Source organism: Periophthalmus magnuspinnatus, chromosome 12 (genome assembly GCF_009829125.3).
Source record: "Periophthalmus magnuspinnatus isolate fPerMag1 chromosome 12, fPerMag1.2.pri, whole genome shotgun sequence".
Taxonomy (NCBI): Eukaryota; Metazoa; Chordata; class Actinopteri; order Gobiiformes; family Gobiidae; genus Periophthalmus; species Periophthalmus magnuspinnatus.
In genome coordinates this window covers 7,632,363-7,644,943 of record NC_047137.1, presented here as the reverse complement: position 1 = coordinate 7,644,943, position 12,581 = coordinate 7,632,363, and positions in this window count along the sequence as shown.

The window sequence follows — 12,581 nt, the reverse complement described above, 5'->3', positions numbered from 1 at the left end:
AAAGTTTTTTTTTACCTCATTTTTTCATTTTTCTTTTTTTTTGTTTCATATTTTTATTATTATTATTTATTATATGTGAACAAATATTACAGTATACTGTAATATTTTGAACAACAAATGCATATAACAAGAACTAAAACTTAAATAATACTTTAATACTTAAAATAATAATAATAATACATTTCATTTAAAAAAAGTCAATAAATGGTTGCCACTTTCTATAAAATTTGTTTACAATACCCCTCTTGGAATATCTAATCTTCTCCACTTTCAAAAAGGACATAACCTCAGTGCTGGATGGGGAACTTTTTGATTTCCGATGTAAGAGGAGATGGCGTCTTGCAACAAGAGAGATAAACGCCAAAACCTGTAGCTGTAATGTTTTGTTTTTTTCACCTCATTTAATACACCTCGGATGTTCTTGGTGGCCCGCATCTCTTTCTCTTTCACATCTCATGCATGAATTGAGGGATGTGATGGTGGATCATTTGCATACTTTGTCGTGTAGTTTCGTTGAGTCTGCATATCCGATTTGGCATCAATAAACCATGATACACACTGGGCCTTCTCTTGTGGAGTACTCATTTCTTAGGTGTCCATTCAAAAAGATGCCTCTTTAATCAACAGGATGCCTGAAATACAAAAATCCAATGTGATTACTCAGCAGTTGAACTAGTGTACTTGTTTTTATCACTGAGTACACTAGAACAAATCAAATTGTAAAGAGATTTTATGGACACCCTGTATACTTTCAAATATTTGCTGCACACATTTTAGTTAATATCTGTCTAAATTTACTTACACTTGTTTCTTTGGAGTTCCCAGACAAAATACCCGGGCAGGAGGAGGGAGGCTGAGGACTTGGCTGAGCCCAGCGTGGCCCAAGACTAAGGGGAGGGGGAGACTAACTGCTGCTATTTTCTGTATTGCTGTAATGATTTTCCTTATCGTTACTTTGCTAGTAAGTTAGTAGTTTTAGTTTATCGTTTAGTGTATTACTCTCTTGTGTTCATTTTAGGTTAGTTCGCTTGTATTTACACACATCTGTTCTCGTCTGATTGCGTTAGTTTTGGCTTTTTTCTATTCTGGTTAAATTGACCCCAGCTGTGTCTTAATATGATTTGCATTGATTTGAATTTTGACTTTATTAAATTTAAACTTATTTTTACAGCCTTGTCCCTGCCTTTCTGTTTGGTCCATTACAGGGATATATGTCATTTTGTGACAATTATATCATATCCATTTGATCTCAAGATTCAGTACACATGCTCTGTTGTCCACTTATCCTGTGTCCCAAGAAATGTTTTGGGCTTGTGCTTCTTTAACGAGTCTAACCTGGTTTTCTGGTTCATGTATTTATTATCTGTGTGGTATAAATATGCCATATGTTCTGACAATGACAAAGCTTAGAGCAAGTCGACGCTTTGTCAGGGACAGGTAGAGCTTTACAATAGTGTGCACAATCCCTTTAATAAATCACACTCTTTGATTCAAGACACCTTGTCAGTTTATTTTATTCTTTATTTTATTCTATTGTTGTGCATCTGATGCTTGTTGCTTTTACCTTGTTTTTCTTTTTCCTTTCTTTATCTTTATTTATACAGGGGAACACAATGACAGCACTTGGGCTGTATTTTTCATGGGGGCCCTGTTTAAAATACAATACAAGCAGAAAAACAAACAAGTATACAAGTTCATATAAAACATCAAAAACAGGTGCAGGTGTGTGTATAAAAGTTCATTATCAGATTATTAAACTGCAATTGTGTCACCAAAGTATCAAGTTTTGCTTTTTCCTGGAGTGTATAAGATTTTTTGAAGCAAAACAGCTAAAAGTCCTCTTTCCTGTCTCAGTTTTGATGCATCTCATTCTTAGCCTTATGCAGTCATGTGATCTGATATTAAATGTTCCAGTGTCAATGATTAACAAACAGGTGAGGTTTTCTGGCAGTTTTTGAAGTAGTCCCTTACACATTTCATACAGTGCTGTTTTCTTCCTACTCCTATCTCGCCCATTTCTGTTCTGTAAAAGAAAAATATCAGACTCCAGGTCATGGGTTCAAAAATGTGATGCCATTTTTAAACAATAAAAACAAGTATTTGAAAAAAAAAAAAAAATGCAGCTCATTATGGTGAAATGCCACTATGACGACGCGGGGCCTTTCAGTTCTGCAGTTTGAAGAGGAAATCAGTTAACCTTTTTAAACAGATTTTGACCAGTGGTAAAGTTTACAATGAACAACATGTGCAATGATGTAGGCTAGCCAAAGTAGCTACTAACATTACGTTCAAAAGGCTGTATAGTTTGGATTGCGTGTGGTATTTATGAACCTGTGCTCCAATCCTGTAGTACACACGAGAATCTGGTGATAAAGACAGTTGAGAAAAAAACAACATAATTTTTATGAAACGCCCCAAAATATTCATGTTTCAGGCAGCCTCACCCCTGGAATTTACAGCATGAGAGCGCGTAATACAGCAAAATGCTGCATTTATCAGAACCGAAAATTATAAAGAAGAAAAATTTTGTTTTGTGGTCATTGTAAAAGGCTGAAAATATATTATTTATTATTGCAGAAAAAAAAAAAAAATCTACATTTGTTATTAAATCATTTCTAACATGTATTAAATTTTTTCAACTTCCAAATCATCAAAATAGCTTGGCCTACATGTGATAAGTGTGGTTCAGGCTGGGCTCAGATGAGTTGAAGTGGGGAGTGGTGCCTTGGCCTGAGCAGCACTTCCCACGGGAAGAACTGGAAGACGGGCCGCTCAGAACAAGATATAACAAACCAGTCTGGATCTGCGTTTCTGTCGGGATGTTTGGTGGGGCTCCCTGGGGCATGGAGGATAGGACAGCCAACCCGTCCAGATCCAATCCACTGAGCACTTGCATGGAGGACAGAGGCGCCGATCTGCTGAACCCATCCAGACCAGCCGTACTGTCGTCAGAGCCCGTAGAAGAAAGTAGCAAGACCCGGAGAACCAGCAGGACCAAACCCCCTGGCCTATTCCGACCGGAGAGACAGTGCACTATGCTGAGTGCTTCAACCATGTCTTGACCGCTGCTGACCGCTGCTATTAGCCAGAATCATATGCTTCCACTATGGTCTAATGTGCAGCAAGTTGTGTCCAAATTTATGCATGTGGCTGCTCTATGTTTAAAGTGCTGGACTTACGGTGATAACTTGGGATGTGTTGTAAAGTTTGAAGTCTAGTTCAGTATTAGTTAGCTAGCAAACAAGCTCATGATTGCTAAACTAAAATAATTACACAGCATTTTTTGGTTCAACATATTTTTCAAAACAAATATATTATGTTACATATTATGGTACGCCATCTCCAAACCTTCTGCATGATGTGTGCTCACCGTGTGCTCACGTCAATTTCAATAATCCCGCAGAGCACCTCATTTTTATTGTGTTTGTTGATTTTGCTGTACGGAATTTCGAAAATGAGGTGCAGTATGGTTTCTTTAAGGTTTGCTGTTGAATTTGAATTATATCATTATGCTATCCAACCTTTCCTTCTAAACAATAACAACAGTAACACTTATAATTCAATTATTGAATTTAAAAAAAAATTAAAATCTAGAACAGCACTATAAAAACGCACACACAGACACACATTTCTTACTACTATTGTGCATTGTGTTAGTGGCAAAGTCTATTTCACATTTGCTATTGTTATTTTGTTTTATAAATGACTTTGTTAAATGTGTCTTTGAAAAACACAGAATAGCACTGTGCACAGTTCTTTCTGCAGAGTGTATGTGCAGAGAGATGAGGAATGAGTTTGGGATGAAGACCTTGCCTGAGGCAGTCCTGTGGATTTATGTCCTCTCCCATAACTGAAAACAGACCCATGTGTGGTGACAGTGAACGAATGGAGAGGCAGAGAGGTCTAACTCACTGTATGTTAATAGGCACTCGTCACAGTCCATAACTCGGCCTTGTATTAATTATGCAGAAGCCATGGGAGACCTGCCAGCAGTCTGGAATCAAGTCTGTTCCACTGGGCTAGGCTCGGGTCGAGGGGTCACCAAACTAAACTTCTACTCTGTCTCTGCAAACCTTCTGCTGTGGTGTGGCGAGAGGAGAGCTGTAAGGTTAATCAATACTGGCAAAAAGCAGGTATTACGGATCAATTTTAGAACCGGGGGTGTCAAGATTCAAGGTGGACTATGTAACTTTTTGGTGGAGACTCTGCTTCCAATTTGTCTTCATCAGAGCTTTTTTTTTTTTCTTTTTCTTGTCATCATCATCATCATCATCATCAGTACTTTATACCTTATTGCAGACTCTTAGTCCAGAGTTAAAACACGCATAACAACAATAATAATAATAATAATAATAATAATTTAACAAAAAACATTGAATCGGGTCATCACATTAAAAAAAAACAATATCCTGAGTATGACTATGGCCATTAAAGATGCACTATGTAACGTTGCTAATACTCCACTATTGACAAGATGCTATTACTTTGCCTGGAGTATTCCACAGTGTGTCATTGAAAATAACTGGTCGTATTTTTTTTTTTTTCAATCTGGGTGTTTTTTATTATTATTAAAAGAACATCTAAAAAAACATAGATTCTTGCTGTGAGCGGGGTTCCCTCTCAACAGATCTGACCCGAAAATTAGCCTGGTGATGTCAATAGCTTGGAGATGGATACGTTTAATGCCGTACTGTGAAACCTTCCAGGCAAATCAATAACATTTAATTTATAGAAGCAGGTGACATGTTCTCCACCAGATACAGGATGTCACATAGTGTTCATTTAAATTTGTATGTGTACATTAAAAAAAAACTAAAAAAAATAACAAAACGCAATAATAAGACATTCTGGGTGAGGATCTAATCAATTCAAAATCAGAATTTCTTTTAGTCGAGGACAAGAAGCTCCACTAGTTACATCTGGTAAAACATCTGACAAAGAGGTGGAGTAGTAGTACCTAGCGTAAATAAAGGAAGCCCAGTGATCTAACTTATAACCTTAAAATTGAAAGACTTGGACAAATCCTGAATTAACTTCCCCATTAATCCGTGTGGTATTTCTTTTTGTTTCAATGTATTTTCTCTACTAATTTCAGGTAAAGTACTGCACCTCCTTCGATAAATCCTTCAGATGAATGCAGGTGACATTTGCGTTTGATGAAACCTTTCACTCCGTGGCTTCTCTGCAATAAGCTCATTGATCATTAGAAAGTAATCCCAGCTGAATTAGGTTCGCCACTAACCACTCTCCCGCACACCCACGGCTCAGCTCCGCACAATCTGTGACATTTCCAGACTGTTCCAAACCCAGTAGACACCGCAGAGAAGATCACTTACCTTTCCAGGGATTGAAAAGAAAGAAATATGTTGACTTGCCTTTATCTAGAAAAATGTTTCCTATCAGCAATATTGAGAATAGTGAGGTGACGTCGAAAGGTTGAAGTTTTGAAAGATCTCCCCAGAAGTAATAGTTTAAAGAGGGAGTATTGTATTTCTATGGGGTATTAACTGCTAAAACATAACATTTGCATCATTATGTCACCTTTTTATTGTTTTGAAAATGATAAATTAGCCAAAAACGACATATTAACAGGTTTTATAAGTTTCGTTTTTGAATCTAGCCTTTATTTGCTCTCCGTGCTAAGTCACTTCCCCTTCAGAGCACTATCACAACAACATCTGCTAATGAAACTACTGCACATTGAATCAGGTTTTTGAAGTTGTTGTGTTCATTTTTGTATAGTTATCGAGAATTGTCGTGTGGGAGTATGGATGACGTAGGCTTGTGGGCGGAGCATTGGACAAAATCTTACAGCGAACCATAAGGAGGGTTTGAATAGGGCCTGGGGGAGGTTGTTAAATTACTGAAACATGCATGGATAACATGTAAAGCCCCTTCAGACATGTTTTTGATGAGGGAATGTTATAGCATGGTAGAAAGACACAACAAATTTTGCATAATACCTCCTGTTTAAATTAGAATTATGTTCATGTGATGATTATTGGGGACAAAACCTTTCTGAGTTTTTAACCATATTAAAGGCAAAAAACATGTGGACTAGTATTCTGTTTAAATCATGGGTGTTTTGTTTATTTTGTTTATGAGGCTCACTCTTTTTCAAAATCAGAAGCCCAGAGGTGTCCTGTGCCGCGGCTGAAAAAAACAAACAAAAAAAAAAAAAACATTCAAAAAGTGAATCAACTCAGTAGACCCATGCACCATCTTGACTTAGAGCAGGGGTGTCAAACTCAATTTCACCGAGGGCCACATCAGAAAAATGGTTCGTCTCAAATTTGCAAAGATATAAAAAATATGTCTGTGTAACTGCGTAACTCCTGATAAACTGACATTTTAAGACGGTTATACATTTAAATTTACCTTGTCGCGGGCCACATAAAATGACATGGCGGGCCGCATTTGGCCCCCGGGCCTTGAGTTTGACAGTTTGACACATGTGACTTAGATGAATCAGCCAATTATCTCCTCTAATTCAACATGATCCTTTGCTCAAACTATGTGATGCAGGACCACGCATCATATATGGAGGTTGCAGCTTTCTTTGATCACATACAACCAACAAAATCAAACTCAGAATTGATACAACTGAAGTCTGCATTTTTCAAACGCGTGTCATTATGTTGATAGAAATTAAATGAAATACGTTGGCCAAAGCTCCAAAGCAGGATTGGACCTGGTTAGTACTTGAATGGAAATACCAGGTGCCACAGTAGTGCAGCAGTGGCTCTAGTGCAAACTGTCATTGTGTCCTTAGTCAAGAAACTTCACCAACATCGCCTGGTATGAATGTGGTGAGTGTGACTGTTAGTGGTGGTTGGATGGGCTGATGGTGGAGATTGTCAGCCTTGTTTCTGCGAGGTTATCCCTGGGCATCTGTGGCTACAATAGTATCTTACCACCAGTGAGTGTGGAGTGAATGAATAATGCATGTAATTATTCATGGAGATACCAGATTGTCAAAGATCTTGTCAGATCTCAGAAGCTAAGCCAGGCCAGGCCGAGTTAGAAACCAGTGACATTGTGTCGTCATCCACATTGCCTAGTATGAATGTGGTGTGTGCATGAGTTGGTGGTGGTTGAGAGGTTCTGATTATTATTTATGAATTAATGACAAAAACTATGATGCAAATCTCTCAAACAACAGCTACTATCTTGCCTATTTTATTAGACATGAATCCACAGCCCTCCTCCGGCCTTCCAAAACAGTGAAAAATACAAACTGACTGATTTATCCTTGTTGACTGTTGGATGCAGCCTTCCCACACACCCACTCCCTGCGCTGGACCCCCTTCGCTTAACTGGGCCTGTAAATCACACACACACACAATCGCACACTCCATTCATGCACAAACATTTGTCACCTCCAACGCTAGGCTGACTCAGCTCCTGCTTAACTGTCCTGCGGGAGCACACCGGCACACGTGGGGCATCCCGGAGGTCAGAGGGTGAGTTTTAAAGGGCTGATCAAACTACCAATACCCCTGCGTGCAACATATGGGATGAACTTGGTCTTTATATCACAATAGATGACTTTTCAACCTTGGACCTATTGATTTGAGAGCACACAATGGTTGTTTGTTCTGTTATGAAGTAGACAGGATATAAGAGGAATTTCAGTTTAAGGGAGGGTCCATTGTAGATCTTTGCTTAGACTTCCTTGTAACAGAAAAAGAAATATATATATGTTACCTAGAACAGGGCTAGTTGAAGTTAATCATCTTTAACTGGTAATGAATGATATGCTTGAGTCTTTTTTAATCAATTACAGTTGTAGTTCATACTTTGGAAGAAGATTTAGTAAAATAAATAGTAAAAGTCTATATTTATTAAGCTCTCAATTTTTTTAAATAAAAAAAATAATAAAATAAAAATAAATTGTATTGTAACAACCAATTTGAGGGAAAAAATAAATAAATAAATAAATACAACTTTTTTTCCTCCCTTGTTTCAAACTGTTTCTTAGAGAGAAAGGAAGTAACACAAAATAGTAAAAATATGTAGCTTTTTTAATGTTGGGATGAGCGAGAGTACAATAACCAAAACGTAAAGTTATACTACAAATAAAAATGGAGGCTCTACAAGTACAAAATTTTAGATATAAGGCTAAACACAAAAGCTTAACTTTTTTTTTTTTTTTTTACATTTGAGCTTAAATGTGCTGTGCTTAAAACATGAAAACTGATCTAGTTCATTTAAACAGATGGCAGTGGTCCAGTATTTTTATTTCGTCACTTAGACATTCCTAATTATTCACTGAGATGAGTTTATGAGTTCAGAGATTACAATGGAGTTTTGCAGTCACGATGATGCTAATAACCGCTAATACATCTGTACTGGCGCAAGATAACTTCTGCTCAAACACATAGAAATATTCAGCAATGAGCTTACTTTAATCCAATTCATTTGCAAAGCTGTTAAACCAATATATGCAGTACTTTTAGCTTTTAATTGACAAAGCTATGTCTGGTGGAATAAATGCATTTGGTTACAAATTCAGTATCAAAGGCTAAAATGAGGGGTGCTACAGAGCTCTGTGTTAGGACCGAAAATATTGGGTAATTTTATTTAGCAACCAAGTATTTTTTTTTACATTATTTTGCACTTTTTAATATGAACAATGAGAGTGCTCCTTTCCATGTACGTTGCCATTGGGTGAGTCATAGCTAGTTCTGCGTCATCTATCCACTTGGGATTTTGTGGTAAGGCGGTTTTGAAATTCTATGGCCTAGATATACCTTAAAGTAGTAGATAACACCAGATCTCATGACAAAATTTCTTGATGTGCTTTTCAATGACACCAAATATGCTTTAATATTTTACTTTCTCTAAGTTTTGGAAAAGCTGATTTTTGACAAGTTCCTAGTGAATGTGTCTTGGGCAGGTGATACAATGCAGACTGGTCAACTAGGCCATCATTATATAACATCATTGTCCACTAAATTCTACCGCACCCAAGAAGTCAAATAAGTATCAGTATTATATGTTGTTGCTTTCTATTTAAAGTGGAACGCTTTATATTGTCCTGTATTAGCATCTAAATATGCTTTTGGTCTCCTTGGCATTTGTATTTTATATTTCTGAAAATATAAACATGGGTATATTTGGGAAAGACACATTCAAGAACATGCAAGAATCCCGTATTCACACAATCAGATTTGCATTAGAGCTCCCTCTGTTGACAACAATAGATAACATTAAAAAATGTTTAAAAAAAAACAATAGTTGTTGTAGTGAAACTAATTTTGCCAACAGAAATGTCTCTGGAGATGTCATATGTGAAACTCTTAACTGCACAAGAGACTTGCATGTTATGTAACTATGTCAAGTTAAATTCATGTTAAGTGAATGTACATGGCTGTACATAAGTGTAAAAGTACATTTCACATGCATATGGGAGGTTAGGGCTCATTTATGCTTCATATGTAAAAACAAATCTGTGCTTTTCAAGTGAAGTTAGTGAAGTTTATAAAAGGTAGGACAAGGGGAGCATACACTCACTTGAAGGATTATCAGGAACACCATACTAATACGGTGTTTGACCCCCTTTTGCCTTCAGAACTGCCTTAATTCTATGTGGCATTGATTCAACAAGGTGCTGAAAGCATTCTTTAGAAATGTTGGCCCACAGTGGTACACAAGGCATGATGGATCCATGTTCTCATTCTGTTTACACCAAATTCTGACTCTACCATTTGAATGTCTCAACAGAAATCGAGACTCATCAGACCAGGCAACATTTTTCCAGTCTTCAACTGTCCAATTTTGGTGAGCGCATGCAAATTGTAGCCTCTTTTTCCTATTTGTAGTGGAGATGAGTGGTACCCGGTGGGGTCTTCTGCTGTTGTAGCCCATCCGCCTCAAGGCTGTGCGTGTTGTGGCTTCACAAATGCTTTGCTGCATTCCTCGGTTGTAACGAGTGGTTATTTCAGTCAACGTTGCTCTTCTATCAGCTTGAATCACTCGGCCCATTCTCCTCTGACCTCTAGCATCAACAAGGAATTTTCGCCCACAGGACTGCCGCGCACTGGATGTTTTTCCCTTTTCACACCATTCTTTGTAAACCCTAGAAATGGTTGTGCGTGAAAATCCCAGTAACTGAGCAGATTGTGAAATACTCAGACCGGCCCATCTGGCACAAACAACCATGCCACGCTTAAAATTGCTTAAATCACCTTTCTTTCCCATTCTGACATTCAGTTTGGAGTTCAGGAGATTGTCTTCACCAGGACCACACCCCTAAATGCATTGAAGAAACGGCCATGTGATTGGTTGATTAGATAATAGCATTAAGGAGAAATTGAACAGGTGTTCCTAATAATCCTTTAGGTGAGTGTATATTACATACGTAGAGGTCATTTCAACTGTTACTTAATAACTAAAATCAAGTTATCAAGGGCCAAATTTGTAAATTGCACAATAGTTATGCTCTGACTAATAGAAATAAATGACAATGAATGACATGAAAAATACCTTCCTGTGTTGGTGACTGTTATGACCCAACTCAGCTATGGAAAGGTGAAGTAACAAAACAAGATGGAAAATGGTAAAACTAAAGTTATAATTTATTTAAAAGGAATGTTAAAGTAAAAACTAACAAACAGAGTAGATTTCAATGTGTAACTTAAATACAGCTAACAAAACAAAAGTACTAAAATTACAATTACACAAAACGAACGAGTCTCAAAATAAACAAAAGATCTATAAGGGTCACAATTTCAAAGTCCAAGTTACAAGAATCACACAGAACAAAAGTGGCATGCTGTTCATGGCAGAATCCAGCAGCAAGGAATGGCAGGGGGCGGGTCCTTTTAAGGAGCGGCCCATGTGCGCCAATCAGCACCTAGGGCCCAGGAGCCAATCAGGTACCAGCTTGCAAACAGAGCACCAACAGGGATCAGCAGCAGTGACAACAGAGGCCTGGGGCTGTAACAATGACGATGTTTCAGAACTCACGCTAGTTCCTGTAGATTGTATACTTTTTTCCACAAAGTGCCACTTTACTGATGTAAAACTAGGATAAATATTTACTGAAGGTGCTACCCCACCATGTCATACGCACTTAAAGTTTCCTCACAGTTACACTTTCTACTCTGCTGGTGTAAGCATAGGAACTTTCATAGTAACTACATACAGTCATTAAGAACTAAAATTGATCTGTCCATTATCATGACTGGAAGACATTTCAATGGTGAAAGGATAGACAAAAAATGCAGGATAGACAAAAAATGAAAGACCCCTCTGAACCTAAACCAATTCCGTCAAATGGCTCTGTACAGCCTTATCACTCCACATCGGAGCTATGGCCATGTTAATCTGCCTGTGGAGGGACACTTAGCTCACACGTGACCTTCAGAATCCTGCTGTAACCTGTCGATGAAGCACATCTCTGATCCTGTTATGGCCACTATTAAATCCCTGGTGGAGATGTGGCGGCAGATTGTCATAAAAATGCAGGCCAGGTGTCAATAGTAATTTCCCTTTGTAATGAAGCATGGTAAATGATTCAGAATGATAAATAAAATCACTATTGATGTTTATGGTCCAGGGATGAATGTAGCGATAAGCTTAAAGACATTATAACCCTTAGAATTAGTGATTATTTTTTTAAACAGGTGCATTTGTTTACCTGCTTTTCATGTTTTGTCTGATTCCTGTAGACTTCCTCAGACACACGCTCCTGTCTGACTAAAATAATTGATAATTCTAATTTTAAAACTGAAGATAGAATGAACCTTTACTAATCATCATAACCCTAAAGTGTGTTTTTATAAGGTTACATGCAATAATCTCATGAATCTGTTAATGCAATCTATAAAGTCAATGAATACTATAAAGCGAAAGCCACCTAAAGAGAACAGATAATGCTTTATTTTGGGCTATATATTTATGGACTTAGACTTTAACAGCCACATCAACTCAATAATATCTGCAGCTTTTTGTCAGCATTAGCACTAATAGATATTTTGGTCTCCAGTTTCCATATTGGTGCTTCTCCTGCCAGATATACTCCTTTTACAACTCTAGGACAGCACCAACTTCCTAATAGTGTCTGACCATTTAATTAGTAAACAAAAAATGAAATTAATTTTTATAGCATCACGACAATTTGATAGTGCTGCTTTACGCCCTGTTATTTTTACACATTATGTTTTATTGTAGGTTTTTATTTCAGGCCATGGCTTGTCATAAATTCCAGTCTTCTTCTAAATCTTCTGTCTGGTGCACTTAAGAGGAATGTACGCTGTAGCATTTAGTAACAGCTCCCATGAGATTTGATTCATTTTCTACCTTAGCTTGACCTTATTTGATTTTATGAATCGCTGATGCTGCACCTTACATCCACTTGCTTCACTACCTATTTAAGTCCCACATTGCATGCACAAATGGGGCCTGTGATAGTGGGTTGAATACCAAGAGATTCCAAAGATGGTAATGTTTGCAGCTCAGTAAGACACCTGGGTGTTTGTACTCTCATTTGGTGAAGTTGACCCCAATTAAAATGTTTGTGAAATGAATAAGTGTTCCAGTGTGTATTTAAAGATCATACAGTACATGCCTAGTTA